A 20,711-nucleotide genomic window follows, 5' to 3' on the forward strand; every position below is an offset into this window, starting at 1 on the left:
AGGTGGAGGAAATCATCTGCGCGTCCTCCTCCGCTAAAGTCATCCTCCTACATGAAGGTCGTTTTCTTTTCCTTTTCTTTTTTTCCAGCTGTAATGATTACGGCGCAGATTTCACGTCGACTCTTCCCTTAAGAATGCCAAGTATGTGTTTTTGGCTCTTGCTGTTTTTAACAGTCTGCCTCTCGCTGTTAGCCTCCAATGGCGTCCCCTGGGGGGCACAGGCCACCCCAACCAGACTGGGCAGCCCAGGTGCTACCCCGAAGCTAAAATAATAAAATTTAATCAAATATCAAATGTACGATTATGTTCTCACAGTGAAGCCCAGATATCCGAGTGTAAGTGAATGCAGCATCGGCTTCTGCACTATGAGCATCATGTTAGCAAAGAAAGAGGCACCGCAGAAAACAATTTTTCGGTGAAAGAAAATGAGGAGAGAATAAATGTCCCGGTAAGCAATATTAAGTTTGTTGAGTTTAGTAAACTTCGTTGAAATTAGAATACCAAGGAAACACTTAAAGAATTATTGTAATATTTCAGACAGTAGGCTACTGGGGGGAGCCAGCATAAGAGTTACAAGTTATAAGATATAATCCAAGTCGTAACATTGCTGTATGGAGCTGCAGATTTGGTTGCAGGTTAATACTGGCAGTGTCACCATGCCAGCTGACTGTATTTCATCATCAGCCAGTGTTGTTCTTTATACATCAATATTACCAAAGTTTACCATAAGGCAGCACTTACACTACACTGTGCGGTCTAGCTAATTTCTGTCGTTACTTATCCTGTCTGCCAGCTCCATGTTATGAATAGAGTGTAAATCATGAATGGCTGTGCCATGTTCAATGCAGGGATGTACAGTTCTAGTTCTCAAGGCTCCTGTCCTCCTGGTTTCAGATGTTTCCATACTTCAACACAGCTGATTAAAAGAATCATTTACAGACTTGTGCACAACTAGGTGTTTGGGGATTATTTTATTGGAATTGGCTATGTTGGTATAGGTGACATCTGAAACGTGCAGGATAGGGGTCCATGAGGGCCAGAATTTGACATCCCTGACTTCTAGTCAAGGTCATATATCAGGAAAGTTGTTGTTTGTGACACAAGTTTTTGCTTTATTACTTTAGGGCAAACCAGAAGAATAGGAAGAATGAAAAGATCTCAAAATTGAGAATTTCTTCCTGGAGAAGGCTAAAATACAACCAGAAGCAGAGAGCAATGTCAGGGAAAGGTGGACTGTCAGCAGTCATCATTGTCATTGAGTTCTACAAATGAAGGTATGTGTGAGAATGAATAAGGAAAATGCAAGGAAGGGATGTTTATATTGTCAATTGTTCAACCGATCCATAGGTGACGAATCCTAATATTTGGGGATAAATAATTAACTAAGCAAATATATGTATTGTGGCACATAATTGGAAAGTAAAACAAAATCCTGCTTTAAATAACACGTTTTTAATTTAATGATCCACCTATTCTAAATCACTGATAATATTTGATGAAGCATAGAGTAGGTACTTGAGTAAATGTTCACTTTCAAAACATAAATATTTTGCAACTCCAAGTGCTGCTGTTTACAAATGTTTTTGTACTTTTTTTTTTTCCTAACATGTAACACACTCTTATTAGAAGTTCAAGAGGTTTATTTTTGTGCAATTTATACTGAAAAAATTATCAAAAGAAGGTATAGAAAGTATTTACTTGCTTTCAGGTTTCATTCAAATGTTAGCCTTTTCATTTGTTTCCCCACTTTTTTCCTGTTTCAAAATCAAACACCAGTTTGTGAGATCATTATCTTCTTTTTTTAATAGGCTGGTAAAGTTTTGCATTGGCTAATTTGCCAATTGTATGTTAAAAATGTTCGTATTTTAATATTCAAAAATGCTTTTGGCCAAAACATATGTGCACTATATGTCAGTAAAAATACTATGCAAATATTGCTGTCCTTGAATACTGAATAAACACTGACAAAACACTGATTGCATCTCTTGTACTTTATCAACGCAGTATCTAAAAACTTTGCACCGTAGTGGTTAAAATCTCATTCTAATAAGAATTAAAAGCACATTCTGTTATTAGGTTTATAGGGTTATTGAATTATGGTTAACGGTTGGTAGAATTTTATTTTTTAACATTATCTGCCAATTACATCTGCCACCCTTCTCCAAATCTGTGCCCCTACCTGGCCCCCCCAACAAAACTTTCTAGACACGCCACTGTCAGCCTCGCCATTTCAATGACATCCAAGCCCATGAGGATTATTTCTAAATTATCTTTTAATACCGAGAATGCGTCTGATTTTTTTTTAAGTAATCCAGCTGGGAGGACATAAAACAGGAAATTACAGTCAGATTAAGATGTTTTTGTAGATGCACATTCGCATTTGCGGAATAATTAATTCCACAAATCAAATTAAATAAAACAAAAATATTGGGCTTATATAAGCAGGTGTGAACCACCCACTTTCTAAGGTACACCCGTGTAAGTCAAATATTTAATCAGACAATCACATGACAACAACTCGGTGCATTCAGGCATGTAGTCATGGTCTGCTGAAGTTCACATGAGCATCAGAATGGGGAAGGAAAAAGATTTAAGTCAGATTTAAGAGGCGTGATTGTTGGTGCCACACAGGTTTGTCGGAGTACTGTGATTTTTTCCACACTGCCATCTCTAGGGCTTACACAGAGAAAATATCTAATGAGCAGAAGTTTTCTGAGTGAAAATGTCTTAGCAGAAGAGCATCCCTGAATGCACAACATGTCAAACCTCGAAGCAGATGAGCTACAGCACCAGAAGACCGCACTGGGTGCTTCTCCCATCAGCTAAGAACAGGAAACTGAGACTACAATTCACACGGGCTCACTAAAATAGGAAAAATGTTGCCTGGTCAGATGAGTCTAGATTGCTCCTGTAACATTAAGATGAGGAATTAGAAGTTTGAGTCCAACAGAGCACCTTTAGGATAAAAGAAATCTGCTGCAGCTGTGTGATGCTGTCATGTCAACATGCATCAAATTGAATCTGTGCCAGGTGAATTAAGACAGTTCTGAAAGCAAAAAGGGTCCAACCCAACGTAACACACACAGTTCATTTAAAATAACAATAGTTTAGTCTTTTAGGATCTGATTAAACTCAGGTTATAATTCATTTCCACTTCATGACTACAGAATGTTCTGTATGCTTTAAATCTCTGCTCTTCACTTTGAGTCTCAGGTGTATTAAAATTCAGCAGATAAACAAACTAATGTGTTTCCTCTTCGATGTTCTTATTTCTCTTTATAATTAAGTAAATAAGTGGTCTGTCCCTAATAATTACTCCCTTATGGATTAATCGGTAAAAGCAACAGTCCCAGTTTCTAATGTTGCCCACTTCTGAGCTACAGGGTGTTGTGTCACATGCCTCTCCTGACTTAACTCCCTGTGGCTGGCAGACAGGTATGAGGAAAAACCTGATTTCTGTTTGTCTCAGTCATCATGATGTCTTCAATCTTTTATCATTTCACAGTTTCAGACAAAATGTTCAGCAACAGATCAGTTCAGATAATCAAGACACACAAAAAAATCGGAATCAGTTAGACATGCAAAAGCCTTCTAATGTTGTATGTTTTGTTTACGCTGAATTGTGCTGAGCACTAACTCCCGGTTTAAGTCATCGGTGCTGTTTCTTGATCTGTTGGATGTTCACTTTCTCCTCAGTCGACCACCACCAAGATAATCTCTGTGACAACAGACTGACCCTTCAGTTTCCGTTTCTTATTTTTATTTTTAGGATCTGCTCAGATCTCAGTGCTGCTCAATGTTGTCAGACTGGAATTTCATGTTCACGCGGCTGGGTAGAGTAGCACACATGTCTTATTCCCAGCTATGCAGTAAAAGAAACACAGAGGCTGATGGGACAACAGGAGATGGGAGACAAAAGGCCCCGCAAGCCATACTGGCTCTTTCACATTTTTTCTCCCTGGTGTAAACTCTGCACACACTGACGATATCTGAACTGACGAGCTGCAAGTCACATCCATGGATAATTACCGCGTGACATCTGTATGAAAGAATTCTGAGTAATGCACTGACATTATGACCGATGAGCTATGTGTGAATAATTAGATGAACTCTGGTGAAGGTCTGTGGAGGAAAGATGGGATAACTGATGGTAACTGTGCATGCCTCTATAAAGCACATTATATACAACAGAAAAGATAGTAATCATTAATAAAATTCTTATTAGTAATTCCTCACACAACATTTCTTGTGCATCAAAGAAACACTTCAGATGACGTAGTCTCTAAAACATGTACAGTTGCAGTCAAAGGTATTAATACACTCGTCACGGTCAAGATTGTTGGGGTAATTTTTTTTTTTCAAGATTTCTTTAAACAGTATTTGAAAGGATTGTACAGCATCTTAAATGACTAAGAAAAGCAAGAATTGGGTGTAACTTTAAATTTATTTGTAATTTTCTTTAATCCACACAGGGTCCAAGGATACATAGAGGCTAAGACATATACATAAAACCCCTTTTTATCCATATGGTAAATGGCCTGTATTTTTATAGCGCTTTTACTACCGGTAGTCCCCCCCTAGGGACCCCAAAGCGCTTTACACACCCAGTCATCCACCCATTCACACACACATTCACACACTGGTGAAGGCAAGCTACAGTTGTAGCCACAGCTGCCCTGAGGCAGACTGACATACATAAAAAGATATAGTTAAATGTCCCTAAGCAAGCTGCACTTTGACCAGACACTTTTGGTAGCCAACAAGAAGCGTCTGGGATGATTCTGCTGCAAATCTGAATTCTCTTCTTTGCAAAATCGGTAAGGTTCAATTAAATGAGTGGGTTTCCTGGCACAGAACCGGCTTTTAAGCACAGTCTACAAATTTTCCATAGAGTTGAGGTCGGGGTTTGGAAAGGTCATTCCAGAAGTTTGCTGTTAACCTGCTTTATCTATTCCGAAACCAGTTTTGATGTGCATTGGGATCATTGTCCTGTCAGAACACCCAGTTGTGTCCAAGTTTTATACAATGTATATGCATGTTGTACAAAACCAAACATATCCAGAGCATGATGCTGCCACCACCATACTTGACAGCTGATACAATGTTCTCAGACTTGAAAGCCTCACCTTTACTCCTCTAAACATTGTCTTGTCATGGAGGCCAAACAGCTTAGTCTTTGTCTCATCTGACCATTAAACTTTTCTCAAGGAGGAGTTTGGCTTGTCCATGTGGAGAATTTTTGGCCAATCTTGAAGGCGTTTGTTTGGAACAGGGGCTTCTTTTCTTTGTCAGCAACCTCTGATTTAAGATTCACTTCACTGTGGTCAGTGATACTGGTGTTCCAGCAATTTCCAGTTCATGGCAGGTTTGACCTTCGATGGTTCCTGTATTGTTTCTAAACATCCCAACCAAAGTCCTCTTATCTGAGGGTGACACTTTTTCCAGACCTCAGCTAAGTGGTGACACATCTGAAAGACTTGTACCTGTGTACAACTGCTTGAACTGATGATCGGCAGTTGTTTAAAAACGGCTCCAAGAGACCTTCTGAACTTATGTAAATCCACAATTCTTATTCTTAGATCTTCAGTGACTTCCTTTGACTTCCCAATTGCTCATTGGAGTATTGGTCACTCCAGTGAATGCTGTCAAACAAACACTTTTTATGCTGCAAAGAGTTGTGTTGACCAGTTGTGGTCAGTCATGATCACTAATGAGAAGATAATAGGCCTTGGTCTTGTCAAGTTGAACTACATTGCAGAACCTTTAGCATGACTGATTAAAACCTTTGACCGTGTGTAGATCGTAGAAATACCAAAAATAAATTCAAACTTGTGGAACCTTGTCTTGTTTTTTTTTTTTTTAAGTAATCAAAGATCCTCTACAATTATTCATTAAAAGTCCAAAATTAACATGACATTCATGCCCATGATGAGTATGTTTCAACTTCTGACCTGTGTGCTGTATGCATTTTCAGATATTATCCACTAGATGGCAGCAGAGTTAAACATAGTGCCAGCGTTTGCGTCATAATTGTCCACTGCTGCTGATTATGGATGGGCTGAAACAAGGCGGCTTTTTGCCTGACTGTCAAATAACCCCTATGACGAAACCTGGTAATTCTCTACAACCAGATTCACATTAAAAATGATGCAAGGTCAGACTGCTAATGACAAAAAATAAATAAAACACTGCAATACAGAAAAAAAGGACTGTGTTTCATTATACTCACTTTATCTTTTATTCAAAAAAAAAATTAAGTTTTGAATTTGTTCAGATTAATTTCTTTAATTAATTTGATTGTTACATTTTTACAACTAGCTCTTTGTTGTTGTTGTTGTTGTTGTTTTTTTAAACTTTCATGTTCTGTTTGAATTTGAGCTACTTTTGTTCAGGTTTTACCTTAATGAGATATTAGTTTCACTATGTGATAATATCATAAGATCATATGTATTTTATTTTGCTGAGCTCTAATGTGTAATTAATTTTAATTTCATTAACGTATCTTACAAAACTACAAAGGATCCAGCCAGTAAACTACAGTTACTTCTTACTTTTATTTCTCATTTCTTTTCAGTATTTTCTAAATGAAATGTATAAAACCTTTGAAATATTTTTCCTGGATTAAATTCACATAATTAATAATACTTAAAGTGTATAAATCTTGTCTCCCCAGGGTTAATTTATCACACAAGTCTGCTCACACCACCACCCACAACCCCTTTCCAACAGCGCTAGAAACAGATCACCCAGACTGTAAGACAGGACGTGACTAAGGAGTAAATGGGTACATTTCATCACCGCCGTGTTCACAACATAACCAAATATGAACAAAAGTACTTTGTTTCCACAGTAATGCTACAACAAATACACTTCTTACGGAACAGGCCCTGGAGTGCGTCACTGGTTTGTGTTAAGTTTTTATTTCTCTACTTTCTTCTGTTTAGTTTTGTACAGTTTATTTTCTTCTATCAATTCACTGCAACTTAGAAGTAATACTTACTTAGACGGCGTTTTCGCTCATGGAAAACGCAGGGTTCGAGTGTGCACAGCGAAAACAGACTTTCTAAAACGATGACGTATGTCAGTCATGTGATGCAGTCACGTGACCAATTAAACTAAGCTAGCGGAGGGCAGTTGTTTTGTTTGCTCTCAATTTTGACAGCCCTATTAAATATTAATATCAGTCTGTACATGCTCCAGATAGCTTTTCTTCAAATTCTTTAATTCTTACTCACTTTTGCAACTTTGTATTTTTGTGTTAATCGCAGAAACACCTCCACCTCATTGTTAGTCCATTTAAAAAACTCGATGCTTTTCCTCAAAATTTTGCCGCGACGTTTCAAAGAGAGGCAGGTCGAATCTTCTTGCGTTTCACGCATGCGCAGGACTGGAAAGTAAGCGTTTGCGGCCGTTTGAACGTGGACGCTCAACTCTGTGAAAATGACTGAAAGTGCTTTTGTGGACGCGGAGCGTTTTCGGACGAAAGCGCCGTTTTCAAATCTATCCGGGCTAGTGTGGACGTGACCTTAAATGATATCTTTGGGGCCTTGGTCACTAGCAGCCCAACCAGAGACTCGCAATTTTTCCCCATTTCTTTGTATCTACAAAAAAAATCCCAAAGATATCATAGTTTGATGGGCATAAAATAGTATTTTTACGCCAACGGGGCGATTATTAAAGGACCACTACACATGAAAGCAGCTAAAATTAAATGCTTCACTCCAATGTAAAAATGTTAGCCTACTTAGCAATGCAGCTAAATTATGTAAAACTGTCAGACCGTAAAGGTCCAAAATAACATGATTTGTTTAAGGATTCATACGTGACAGAGAGACGTGCTGACCTCTGCTATTTCAGCCAGTGGTGTTGTTATCAGTCACAACTGGAATTATGAACTCAATAAAGAACCGTCAGACTTTATTCCACCATGATATACCATCTGGGTTAAAATCTGATTGATCTAAAAAACATACTGCCAATGCAGTAAAAGCATATCTGGATAGAAAAACAGACTGGAACACTATCAGTCGTGCATTGGTCTCTCCAGTTCAATTCAATTCAACCTACGACATTGGCGTCCACACATGTGGACAATACATTTTGGGTTGTCTAGACCAAAATACCAATTTTGCTCTACAAGGGCGTGACATCTACTTATGAGGACGTTGTAGTGCCACTGTTATTTTTGAAAAAAAATCAGGTAATTCTTTGTTTTTACATTTATCAGGTCCCAATTGTCATGGTCCGCAGTGGTTGGCTGAAATTTCCATTAGGCTCCTGAGCCTACCTGGGATCCGCCCCTGGGGAGGACCACCTCCTCCAGTTCCTGCGCACCTGGAGCCGATTGCAGGCAATCAAGCCAAAGTGATTTAAGCCTCACCCTGATGTTCATTCACTGCCAGTTTGTTTCATTGCTTTTGTCCTTGCCACAGTTCCAAGCCTAAGCCTAACTAATAAAATATTGTTAACCCCTGGAGGGTCTTAAGGACATTTATTGTCTTTTGAATTTTTAGTTTTAAACCATTTTCACTGTGTTGAGTGGATTAAAGCCAAATTTGTCAAAGAATCTTTTTTTAACTTTTTTTTTTTAATTGTGGTGTAAATTCATTAAATTAGCCTAAAATGGCTAAGCTACAGCAATGCATCCACCTTTATGCCTTTGGACAAAAATTGTCCCATTGAAACCCATTATAAACGCTATTTTTCACGCCAGAAAAATTAAGGTTTAAGGGATCGTCAGGTTTCCACCTTACGGTGTGTTCACACCGAACGCGATGGACGCGAATAACGGTGTGTTCACACCGAACGCGATGGACGCGAATAAAACGCCCCAAACGCCCCTAATTTGACGCGTGTACATTCGCGTCTCAACGCGTGTCCAAGAAAAATCCATCGCGCGTCAAAATATGATATTTTGACGCGCGTGAACCGGAAATGTGGGAGGAATGTGGGAGGGAGTTGTGCCAGACCGGTATTTTTGCAAGATGGCAGCTATCGAGCTAGCGCTTGAAGAGAGAGTCTCCCTTCTCTATGTACTGTGGAGAGCAGAGTAGCGGCGTAAAGGACATCCTCGCCGTACCTGGGTCCATCAGGTCCTCCAGAGGCATGAGCAGTTTGGTGAGTTTCACCACTTGCTCCAGGAGCTGCGCCTGGATGACGGCCGATTCCAGCGCTATCACCGTCATTCACTCGGCCAGTTTGAGGACCTGCTTTCCCTCGTCGGTCCCAGCATCGCCCGCCTAGACACCAACTACAGGCGCTCAATCCCACCTGCAGAGCGCCTGTCCGTCTGCCTGAGGTTAGTAAAACTATTTAATACGGTAGTCCTTTATTGATATCTGTGCTAATATGCTAATCCATCCAGTTATACACTGCTAACATGGATGTGCTATGCTAACAGTGAATGCTGTCGGTGTTTACTGAAAGCAAACTGTGGTACAGAGACGACTCTTTATAATATTTCTAGTGATACTCAGAAGCTCTCATCAAGCCCCGATTTAATTCGATTTATGCTGTTATCAGTGTTTGAATGATAGCATGGCTGTGGTGTCACATCAATGTATGCGCTCGGTGTTTGCTGATATCAAACTGTAGCATTAGCACCACTGAGTTAACCTTGTAGTGATACTCACTCCTTTTTATTTAGACCTGGTTTAATTCTGGGATAGTTGAATGTTTGTATATAATCCCTGCAGCTGTCAGACTCTATAGCAGGGGTCACAGCCTTTATTAAAACAGAGTTAGATAAAACTGAACAGTTTGGTTCATCTCTAGTTACATGGTTCTATCTTGATAAGCTATGTCTTATCACAGATTAATTTTTCAAAAATATTAATGATTTAAGCAAGGAAAGGGCTACATGTCAACACACAACTCTTTATTTCTATTAATGTCTCACTTCATTCCTACCTGATTGACATGTTTAGGAATTATGAGTGATTGGCTCACTGTAGGGGTAAAAGTTGCTACCAATCAAATTATGATATATTAAAGTTAAAACAAAACACAACTGTTTTAGATATTATCTAATATACATTTTGTAATTATCCTTATAATTACAAAATGTTTTATGTAAGATTCATGTTTTGTGATTTATATCTGACATCACAAAAGTATTTTGGAATTTGAATAATGTATTTTGTAACTGCAGTACACATAATACTGATTTTGAACAATTTTGTCCAGGTTCCTTGTCACCGGGGACTCCTTCAGGACCATCGCGTTCAGTTTCAGAGTCGGTGTGTCCACGGTGAGCCAGATCACCCCCCAGGCAGCGACGTCCATCTGGGACTGTCTAGTGGACGACTTCATGGCTGTGCCTTCACCTGGAGACTGGCGGTCCATCACAGAGGGATTCCAGGAGCGCTGGAACTTTCCTCTGTGCTGTGCAGCTCTGGATGGGAAGCACGTCCAGACAAAGGCACCCCATATATCATATAGGAGACACACACATTGATATACACTAAATATTCATTTCATTTCTTTTTTGTGGTGCCCAAATTGATGCACCTGCTTGATTTTGTTTAAACAATTATTGCACACTTTCTGTAAATCCAGTAAACTTCTTTTCACTTCTCAAATATCACTGTGTGTGTCTCCTGTATGATATTTAACTGACATTTTTTATTGTAACAACCAACGATTTATACAGGAAAATAATGTCTATTAACAAGGTTGCCCAAACTTCTGCATCCCACTGTATCAGTATATTTTGTCATTAGTATAATATGAAATAAATTCTACATGTGTCAAGTTGTGTGCCAACATTTGCTGTGTAGTAGAACTGAGACATTAGTCATTATAAACATTTATTTGAAATAATATTAAAAGTCTCAAACAGAAAAACATTAAACATAAATATATAAAATATAAGAATTTACAGAGAGACAGGAATAAAAAGGACCAGCTGCTCTCCAGACCAGGAACAAGGCTGAGGAGGAAATGCTCCATTGGAGACTGGTGTGGCCTCTTCAGGGACTCCAGGATGGCCAGCTCCACCGCCGATGGACCGTCCTGGGACCCGTCCCTCATCTGCCTCGGAGCCGTCCTCCTCTGTGGGCCTGTAAAACAGCACAAAACACAAAGAAATGAGAAGGCTGCTACTAGATTTTAATTTCAACATTGAAAAAAAAAAAAAAAACAATAACAGGATATAATCAGATTGGTTGTAGATATTTAGTAAAGGTGATCACAAGGGAATCCCACCGACTAAAAAGGTATCAGTGCTTGCTGTACATATCTGTGGGTGCAGCAGCAGGAGCTCAGGGACTGGGTATGCTCTGCTGCAGAATCAGTTCGTTCTATCAATACAGTATTAAATGTTAACAGGTTGGATATAATAATCGTAGAGTAGACAGTGGTCCCTCATTTATTGCAGGGGTTCTCAGAATAACTAGCCCCTGGCCACGCACTTTATACACTGTTTTCCCCACACTCATGAACATTGGTCACAGTTCTCACAATTGATTCTCAAAGTGCAAACCTTTGTAGATTGCAAAACGTAAAAGTATTATTATGCCGCGGTTTGTCTTCATCTGCCCGCCACTTTCGTGCGCCTTTTTCCCTCACGGTGCAGGTGTCTATTTCCGAATGAGGCTCATAGTTATGGGTGTTTTTGTGCTGTTTTTTCTATTGGACGCGATGGTTATCAAAACCAAACGTGATAAATTTGGCAAGCGCAGGAGACACGACACGGAGGAGATTTGTCAATCAGGCTGCAGAATGCAATGCTGTACTGTGCAATAAAAAAATCAGCGAAAAAGCAAAGCAGTGAGGATGAACAGCGGGACCACTGTGTGCTGTTTATTAATAAACAATAAAATATATTCCTAAATGACAACATGCATAAAAGCAGAACGGTATTTGTACGTCAGTGGGAAAATAGCGGTGGCTTGCTAGCTTTTGTGCGGCTTCCCCGGGTCAGTGAAAACTTTCAAAAGAGAAATGAATGAACTTACCAGGTTGCCCGATCTCTTCACATATCTTCCTCCAAGCTCGGTCCTTTTTATTCCTGTCTCGGTACTGAAAGCAGCTGGTGTTGTACAGCTCCGAGTTGTTTGCTACTGCATTGATTAGCCTTCCCCTCCATTGAAGTATGAAAGGCTTTGGCTGGATCTGCCCCTTTGACCTAGGTAACAGCCACGTCACCAGGCTCCTGATTGGTTGTCGCGGCGCGATTTGACGCTGGAGTTCAGATTTTTCCAACTCGAGCGGTAGACGCGAAACGCGCGTATGCACAAAATGCAACACAAAAACTCACGCGCGTGGTTTTATTCGCGAGTCAAACGCGCCAGACGCGCTGCACTGACGCGCGTTTCACGCGTTTTGGCGTTTTCGCGACGCAAATCTGCTTCCGAATTTTCGCGGGACCCGCAATCGCGCGTCATCGCGCCTTTCCATTGACTTTACATGTAAACCTGACGCTCTATTCGCGTCCATCGCGTTCGGTGTGAACACACCGTTATTAGAGCCGGCTCTTTGACGTGAACGACGCGAGCCGGCTCCTTATCGCGAGCCGTCACGTGGGGTTTTTTTTTTTTTTTCTTTCTCTCAGCCTCTCTCTCGCACTTTTTTTCCGCTTCACTCTGCACGCGAGCCTTGTGCTTTACGCTGGGCAGAGGGGGGTGGGGCGGTAGTTACACTCAGTAGCACAGGAACAGAGCCAGAGAGAGAGAAAGAGAGGCAGGGACAACAACATTAGAAAGGTATAGTAATCATCCACAACTATTTTCGGTTGCAGATGATAAAGGATTGAGAAAGTTTATTCATGCAGGTCCATATGACAGAGAATATGCATGTTCTTTTAGTTTTCATATTATAATTTATATTTAATTGTGTTGTGGTTTGCAGTGTTTTGTGTTCTTTTCACTTTAAATTTGTGAAAGGAAAAAGCTGAAAATTTAAATAGTTAAAACTTGAAATGTGAATAGTTGATTTTTGTATTATATGATTTATTTATTACATTTTATGTGGAGTGAATAAATAAAAGTATATTTACGGTGGCCCCTAGAGACAAAGCACATACAAACTTCAAATCACGTACGAACTCTGAAGCATGTACAAACTCCAAAACACGTAAAAACACGTACAAACTCCAAAACACGTAAAAACTCCAAAACACGTAAAAACACGTACAAACTCCGAAGCACGTAAAAACTCAGAAGCATTTAAAAACTCAGAAGCACATAAAAACTCAAAACACGTACAAAAGACAACAGAAGTGCTCCAGGATGCTAGGCGCAGTGTTGAGCCTTTGTTATCTTGTGGCTACACAAGCCAGCAAGTACCAACGACCGGATTTGGTGTGTGGTAATAACAGGTAAATGAACTTTTTTTTAAATTATTTGAATATATATATGAGTGCCTGTGTATAAATACACAAACAATACACACATGCTTTCAATTGTGTAATTTAAGTGATCTAGTAGCTCTGCTTTGGAAGTTCAGTTCATGCTAGAAATGTGTTTTGGAGTTTGTACGTGTTTTGTCTCTAGGGGCCACCGCATATATTTATATATAAACATATATAAATAAAACCACTTGTTTTTACGTTAGTAATTCCTTTTGTGCATAATTTTATATTATTGTTAATAATAAATTAATTAAAGCAACAAAACAACCTGAAGAGCCGGTTCGGAGCCGAAAGAGCCGGCTCTTTTTAGTGAGCCGAACCTAAAGAGCCGGATCTCTAAAAAGAGCCGGAAATCCCATCACTAGTAGCTGGAATAGCAACATACCCAAGGATAAGAGAATGATTGATATGATGAAACTGGGATTTTGTTGCAGGTAAGTATTTAAAAGAAGAATTAGATAAGGATGAGATAAGCAAGGAACTTTCTTTTTCTTTTTTAATAAGCTTTATTCACAAAACACAAATATAACTTAACAAAACACAATGTTGGGGGGTTTCGTAAAAGAACAAATAGATACAGTCTAGAAAAGAATCACATAATATTGAACAGGGAACATAAGTTTATAGTTTTGACAGCTTTTACATTTTGGGAATGTTGTATGGTTTTAATATAATGTTTGGTTTCATTTAAATAGCACTGAAAGGATGGTTTTGCTTTATAAAATTTAGATGTATATGAAATTTAGCCAGTAATATCATTAAATTAATTAAATAAAGTATTTTTGTATTTTGTCTATGTCTGCCATTGAAGAAATTAATTTCACCAAAACAATAACAACAATTTAAATTAAAAATAAAAAAAAATAAAAAATCTGCGTTTTCAAAAATACCCGTGTACGTGTGGACGTAGCCTTAATATAATGAATTCTATTCTTCGATATAAAGTTATAAAGAAGCCCACCAGAGTTTTTTTATTTACATCAAGAGACAAAGCAGCATAAGTTAGACGAGATAATCCCTCCGCTTTCGTGAGTAAAACTCTCTCTATAATGGATAAATCCTGCTGGAGCCAAGCATTTAGCTTAAGTTGCATTTTATGCTAAATTGGAGTGAAATTAAGGGAGCACCTGGTGGATGGATTTTTATTAATGATGATACCAAGGTAAGTGACAGACTCCTTCACTGGGATGCCAGCCATAGATAGACTGGTACAATTTCTGCAAGCAGTTCACATTTGCCAGTGTTTAAGTGGAGTCCTGAAGCTAAAGAAAAGGCATTGTGTTAATGGCTATCTGCACCTGCGAAGCGTTTTTTAAAAAGAGAGTCATCAGCAAGCTGACTAATTAATATTTCTTTATCCGCAATTGTTATACTTTTCAGAGGACTGTGTTTAATATAGTCAGAGAGGAGTTGAGCACAGATTAGAAATAAGTATGCAGGGCTCTCAAAATTTCAAAATCCCTGGTAGCCCTTCGGGCAGGGACTCTTCAGTTTTTGGTAGCCCAAAATAAATGTAAGTAGCCCGAATAAAAAAAGAGAGCAATTTTTTGATTGATGTTTTGTTTCCTGTTTTGTTTCCTTTACAATATTATACTTTAATGTATAATATTGTAAAGGAAACAAAACATTAATCAAAAAAATGTTGAAAAACAAATTACAACATTGTATAAAAATTACAATCATCAACTCAAATACTTGGTTCTAATTGAACAGAAATTTCTATGAACTTGTAAGAACTGTAGGACATGAATCAGTCTGTGTCAGATCCTGACTTTGAAATTTCCACTGAAGTCACGGGTAAGAGACAAGTGGAACCAAGATCGAGGCCATTTGCTTTTTGAAGTTTGCAAAGACTGCTAAATTTTGCCAGTGGTAGTTCACTCTTTGCAACATAGTACGCTGTTCTAAACAGATTTTTCAGGTTTATTTTTAGTATGTTATTTGCAATTGGTGTTTGTTCTGGGAAAGATATTGCAGACTGAGCAATAATGCATTTCTTGCATTTCTCATGGGTTCTAATGGGGGCCTTTCTTAAAATGACTGGTCCCAGTAACAAAGGCGCTTGTCGACTCAGAAATCGAGAGAAAACCAACAACACACCCGGCAGAACATTATGTTATTTACACGGGTGCACATAAGTGGTCCGCATGTGCGCATTCCCTGTCAAAATAAAAGACGCGCACCAGATAAGAAGTTGCAACGCGCGTTTGCGTCCATATAAAAAGCACTGTTTTTGTCCGCTAGAGTGGGATTTTCACGGCACATTCCGCACCACATCTCTGTGCGTTCATCATTTGTTTGAAGCCAGCTCACCTCCTGCAACCACTTTTCTGAGAATACGCGCTTCTTTTGTGGTTCGGACTCCTTCTGACATTTCTTTGGAGGTGGAGGAACACCAAAGTAATTGCTTAAAGGAGCTTCTTCGACATCTTTAAGAGTTCTAAACAAATGTCTGTCCTCCTCCAGAAAATCTTATGTACGCAAACACGCGTTGCAACTTCATATCTTGTGCGCGTTTTTTATTTTGACAGCGAATGCGCACCTGCGGACCACTTATGTGCAGCCCTGGTTATTTAGCTCGTCATATTGCAGCCACAGAAATTCTTTTGTCCATGAAACCATAAAGCTGCACTTTCTTTTTGCCTTATAGTCTGATTTGTCATAACTTTTCCGTTTTGTGGTAAGCTTTTCTTTGGCTGTCACTTCTTCACCCTGACCTCTCTTATTTGGCTCAGCAGAACTAAAATATATATCCTGCTGCTTTTACATACACACACATAACGGTCAGCGATTCTCTGCTCAATCAACCTCTCATATGTTTAAGCTTGCTGCGGGAGATTTCACTTGTCATGTTTGCATAGTAAGCTAACGATTGATAAGACGATGTCAGAGGAATTGGTGCGCAAATTATCATCACTCACCAATCAGTGCTGTCGCTCTCTATACACAGTTGGCGCGATTGCAAAGTGAAAGCAAAAAACAAGCGCAAATTCAAACGCGATTTCAATATGTCACATATTGACAGTGGCTCACCGATGACATAATTACCCAGCTACATTTCTGAAAGAATGCAAAAGCATTGGCATATATTTTTCCTTCCTACAATAGCCCGACGGGCAGGGCAGAGATAGATTTTGGTAGCCCGACTGGAAAAATCGCTAGCCCCGGGACGTCGGGCTAGCGATTTTGCGAGCCCTGGTATGGGGAGATGGGGCACCCTTGCCTGATACTGCAGTTTAAGTTAAACCTAGATGATGTACCTGCTTATAGTTTGATGGAGCCAAAGCCTGAAAAATACCCCCAAAGCATTAGGTTCCCACCACCATGTTTGACAGTGGGGATGGTGTTCTTTGGGTTGAAGGCTTCTTTTTTTTACGCCAAATGAAGGAAACATCATTGTGACAAAACAATTCAATTTTTGTTTCATCTGACCATAACACAGGAGACCGAAGTCTGGACCATGGCCTGAATGCTGCAAACACAAAGGTTTACTAAGAAATTTAATTTATTTTATATCCCATAACATGGGATGACGCGGTTTCCATAGAGGCATGTGTAAACGCTGTCAGCAAAGTTGCTTTAATTCATCATTTTTTCACGTTACGTGTCAACCGCAACTGTTTCCTCCATCTAAAAGAAAGAAAAAGACAGTGACAATGTTCCCATACTGTTAGCCATAATATCCCCAATATTAGGTTAGACTACAGGTTTGGGAAACTGGCATCGCCTCTGATTTATGCCAATTAATTTTGTTGGTTCCATCAGGCGACTGGTGTTTTGGGAGATGTCCCAGTGTCAAAGCAGTGATGGAGACTGGGTGGAACAGTGAGATGATTACAACCCCACTCTGACCTGCCAGGGGCCAGCAGTTCCCTGCAGGCACAGGCAAATATTCCTGAGGAAAGAAAATTAATTATTACGCTGCCCAGAGTTCATAAATGTAAACTTTTTCTCCATGTTATATCAATTTAAATCCTGCTGTGCAAACTATGTTATTCTTACATGGATTACTCTCCTATTGGCCATGGAGGGGTCCATCCATTGCATAAATTTGCACAACCGCCACAAAGTCTCCATGAGGAGACGTCGCTTAGGATCATGGCTCCTGAATTCACACAAATCACAGACAAATTATTTGTGTTCTTTGTGTACATTCATGTATAAATAATGATGATACAGATGAAGATCCGTACCTTGAGATTCTGAGGTGAAATTTGGAAGAGTGTCTGCCACAGGATGAACCTCTGTCATCTGTTGCCTCAGAGATGACACTTCTTGTTTGCTGTTTGTGAAAATTGTGTAGCTCACAATTCCTGGGAGACACGAAGTAGAGAGGTTAGGGGTGGATGTGAGGACAAATGGGCCAGGTTTTACTTGTGTGTTAGGAAGGATTGTCTGACAGAAGGTTCTGAGTCACTCACCAAAAGTCAGAAGGGGCAGCAGTAAGAAAGCGGTGATGGTCTTTAAAAGTCTTGTTTTGTCTGCAAAGAGAGAACCACAGGAGAGTTTACAGTTTGATAACAGAATCTTCTTCTTTCATTTTAAATAATGTTAAAATTTAGTGGTGGTCCTTACTTTGCTGTTTGTGAGAGTTCATACACGGATCTCGTCTCCTGTATTTTTTCTGACGGAAGACCGTAAAAGATAACACACAATACCAGAACATGTGAAATAAAGAAGCAGGTTCTTGTTTGCACCGGTCACATGTGGGGTCAATCCCATCCTTGATTTTGCTTAGTCTAGTTTTTGACCAATGGAGACAATGAACCACTTTAAACTGAATCACCACATGCTCAAGGCAGATAGATGACGAAAAAAATCCTATTGATTATCCTATGCCAAGTCTCATCTGCAATCTGTTGGCCCAGATCTCTTCCCCATTGTTCCTCTAAGTGATTGCAATGTGGGCAGTTTGTGATTACTTAACAGCTCATAAACATCAGTAACTCACTTAGCATCTGGTTTAAGATCAAAGACTTTGTGCAAAAGAGATGGAGATGGGCAGGACGGAAAACAATCAATATTAGAAACAACAAAATACTTGAGTTGAAGACACCTAAAAAAAAAAAAAGTGACTGAGGAATCTTAAACTTGGACACCAATTGTCCAAATGAACAGAAGATATTGTCCGCGAAAAGAGCATTCATCGAAGTTACTCTGAGCTCTGTCCATATAATAACTGCCTCGTCCATTAAGGAGGGAGGAAACATACAATGTCTATGCAGTGATGCAATAAGAGAGAGCTCAGTCCGTTTAAAGTGACTTCTGAGCTGGTACCATAACTTCAGTGAATGAATAACAAGAGGATTTGTGGTGAAGCTTGAGATAGGTCCTGCCAGGGCACACAACAAGGACAACAGGGAGCCTCGATTCACTGACTACTTTTCCAGTGTTACCCATGAAAATAAATTATCATGATCTTTTACCCAGTACAATTTGAATTTATTTATTTTTGAATTTATTTATTTAAAAGGGACAGTGCAGTTTAACATAGTTCAAGTGCAAGACATGAAACTGATGTGCCGCACATAGGTTTATAGCTACTGCTAATTTTCAATAATGCCCTTATTTTTGATGCCCAGTAATACAACAAAAGATTTGGGAGTGCTAAGCCTCCTGCGCTCTGCGATCTTTGTAATATGTCTAGGTGGCTTTTTTCCAAATAAAGGAAGAAATTTGACTATTCAAACTGTTAAAAAAAAAACATTTCGTTAAAAAATTGGAAGACATTGAAAAAAATATTGAAATTTAGAAAATAAACTCACCTTGATGATATTTATTCTACCACCCAGCGAAAGAGGCAAGAACTCCCATTTTCCAAAGTCCTCTTTTAACTTAGACAATAAAGGAAGATAGTTTTATACAAGTATTTGTATCAGAAACTCACTCTTCCCAAAATTCACTTTATATCCAGAAATTGTCCCAAATTCCTTATGTATATCCAGAAGTTTGGGGAGGCTATTCGGAGGGTTGGAAATAAATAAAAGCATGTCGTCGGCATAAAGAGAGACTTGATGTTCAATACCACCTCGATGTCTTCCCTCAACATCAGCACATTGTCTCAGAGCTATAGCTAGTGGTTCAATTACGATGGCATAAAGAAGAGGAGGCAGAGGACATCGCTTTCATGTACCGCGTTGGAGCTCAAAGAAGGGGGACAAATTATTATTGGTCCAGACAGCTGCTAGAGGGGAACAATACAATACTTTTATCCAAGATACAAAATTACTCCTGAAGCCAAATTTTTTAAGCGTATGAAAAACAAAATCCCATCTCACCCGATCAAACGGCTTTTCTGTGTCAAGCGAAATTACGGTTTCCAATGTATTACCTTTAACATGGGTATAAATTATATTTAATAGACATCTAATATTAAAAAAATAAAGCCTATTTTTAAGAAAGCCCGTCTTGTCTGGTGAAATAATGGAGGACAAATACTTCTCTAAGCGACGGGCCAACACATAAGCAAGAATCTTGCTGTCCTTGTTCAACAAAGATATTGGACGATATGAACTACAATCTAAATGGTCTTTTTCCTTTTTTAGAATTAAACAGATCACTGCTTGACGCATTATTGGAGGCAAGGATTGTGAAAAGAAGGACTCTTCAAAAGTTGATTTTAACAGTGAATTCAATTGGGAAGAAAACCTTTTGTAAAAAATCAGATGGATACCCGTCGGGGCTGGGACATTTTCCAGACTGCATGCCATTTCAATTTCAAAATTAGAAATAGGTTCCTCCAGACTAACGATTGCATCTTCTCCTAGGGAGGGAATATTATGTCTTTCAAAAAAAAAAAAAACTCTTAACTAAAGGGACAAGTTTTTTTATCCAAAAGAAAATTGGGGAGCCATGCAAAGACATTAGTGAAAAAACTATTATCTTCCCAATTAGCGGTGTAGACATTTGCTAACATCAAAGCAAAACCATATAGATGCCCTACAGCTATAACAACTACAGTTCTACAGTTGTAGCTGTAAATGGTAGAGTTTTACTGATCAAGATTGCTGTCCCCCGAGCTTTAGAGTTAAATTCAGAGTGAAATATCGGACCTACCCATCCAGTCTGGATTCGGAAATGATCAGAGGTACGCAAATGCGTTTCCTGAAGAAACGTTATATCTGTTCTAAGCATACATGCCAACCCTTTTTCCGGGAGAATCACGAATTTCAGTGCCCCTCCCGAAAATCTCCTGGAGCCACCATTCTGCCGAATTCCTCCCGATTTTCCACCCCGACAACAAAATTAAAAAACCATATCCCAGATTTCATAGCGCAGCCCAGCCAATTCCAGTTTCCAACAATGGCGGCAGCTAGTTAGTTTCAATATTACTCTTTCTGGGTCCTAAAATAAACTTTTA

At 39.2% G+C, this 20,711-nt stretch overlaps 4 long non-coding RNA genes across 4 annotated transcripts; 2 read left to right on the forward strand and 2 right to left on the reverse strand.

Moving 5' to 3' along the window:
• The first annotated feature begins 249 nt into the window (after positions 1 to 249).
• LOC146697041 (uncharacterized) lies at positions 250 to 8,465 on the forward strand. The gene is made up of 3 exons (XR_014923358.1): positions 250 to 448; positions 1,125 to 1,274; positions 8,228 to 8,465. It is a non-coding gene; the product is annotated as an uncharacterized LOC146697041 (long non-coding RNA).
• Positions 8,466 to 8,797: 332 nt separating this feature from the next.
• On the forward strand, positions 8,798 to 10,752 carry LOC146697042 (uncharacterized). The gene is made up of 2 exons (XR_014923359.1): positions 8,798 to 9,298; positions 10,186 to 10,752. It is a non-coding gene; the product is annotated as an uncharacterized LOC146697042 (long non-coding RNA).
• On the reverse strand, positions 10,130 to 12,451 carry LOC146697043 (uncharacterized). The gene is made up of 2 exons (XR_014923360.1): positions 11,958 to 12,451; positions 10,130 to 11,060 (listed from the first exon to the last, which is right to left on the reverse strand). It is a non-coding gene; the product is annotated as an uncharacterized LOC146697043 (long non-coding RNA).
• Positions 12,452 to 16,555: 4,104 nt separating this feature from the next.
• On the reverse strand, positions 16,556 to 18,417 carry LOC146697044 (uncharacterized). The gene is made up of 5 exons (XR_014923361.1): positions 17,927 to 18,417; positions 17,773 to 17,832; positions 17,545 to 17,664; positions 17,354 to 17,456; positions 16,556 to 17,246 (listed from the first exon to the last, which is right to left on the reverse strand). It is a non-coding gene; the product is annotated as an uncharacterized LOC146697044 (long non-coding RNA).
• Between the last annotated feature and the right edge of the window lie 2,294 nt (positions 18,418 to 20,711).

Source organism: Copadichromis virginalis, linkage group LG12, assembly GCF_057382275.1.
Source record: "Copadichromis virginalis isolate Kocher_CV1m ecotype Utaka linkage group LG12, C_Virginalis_male_GT1.1, whole genome shotgun sequence".
NCBI lineage: Eukaryota > Metazoa > Chordata > Actinopteri > Cichliformes > Cichlidae > Copadichromis > Copadichromis virginalis.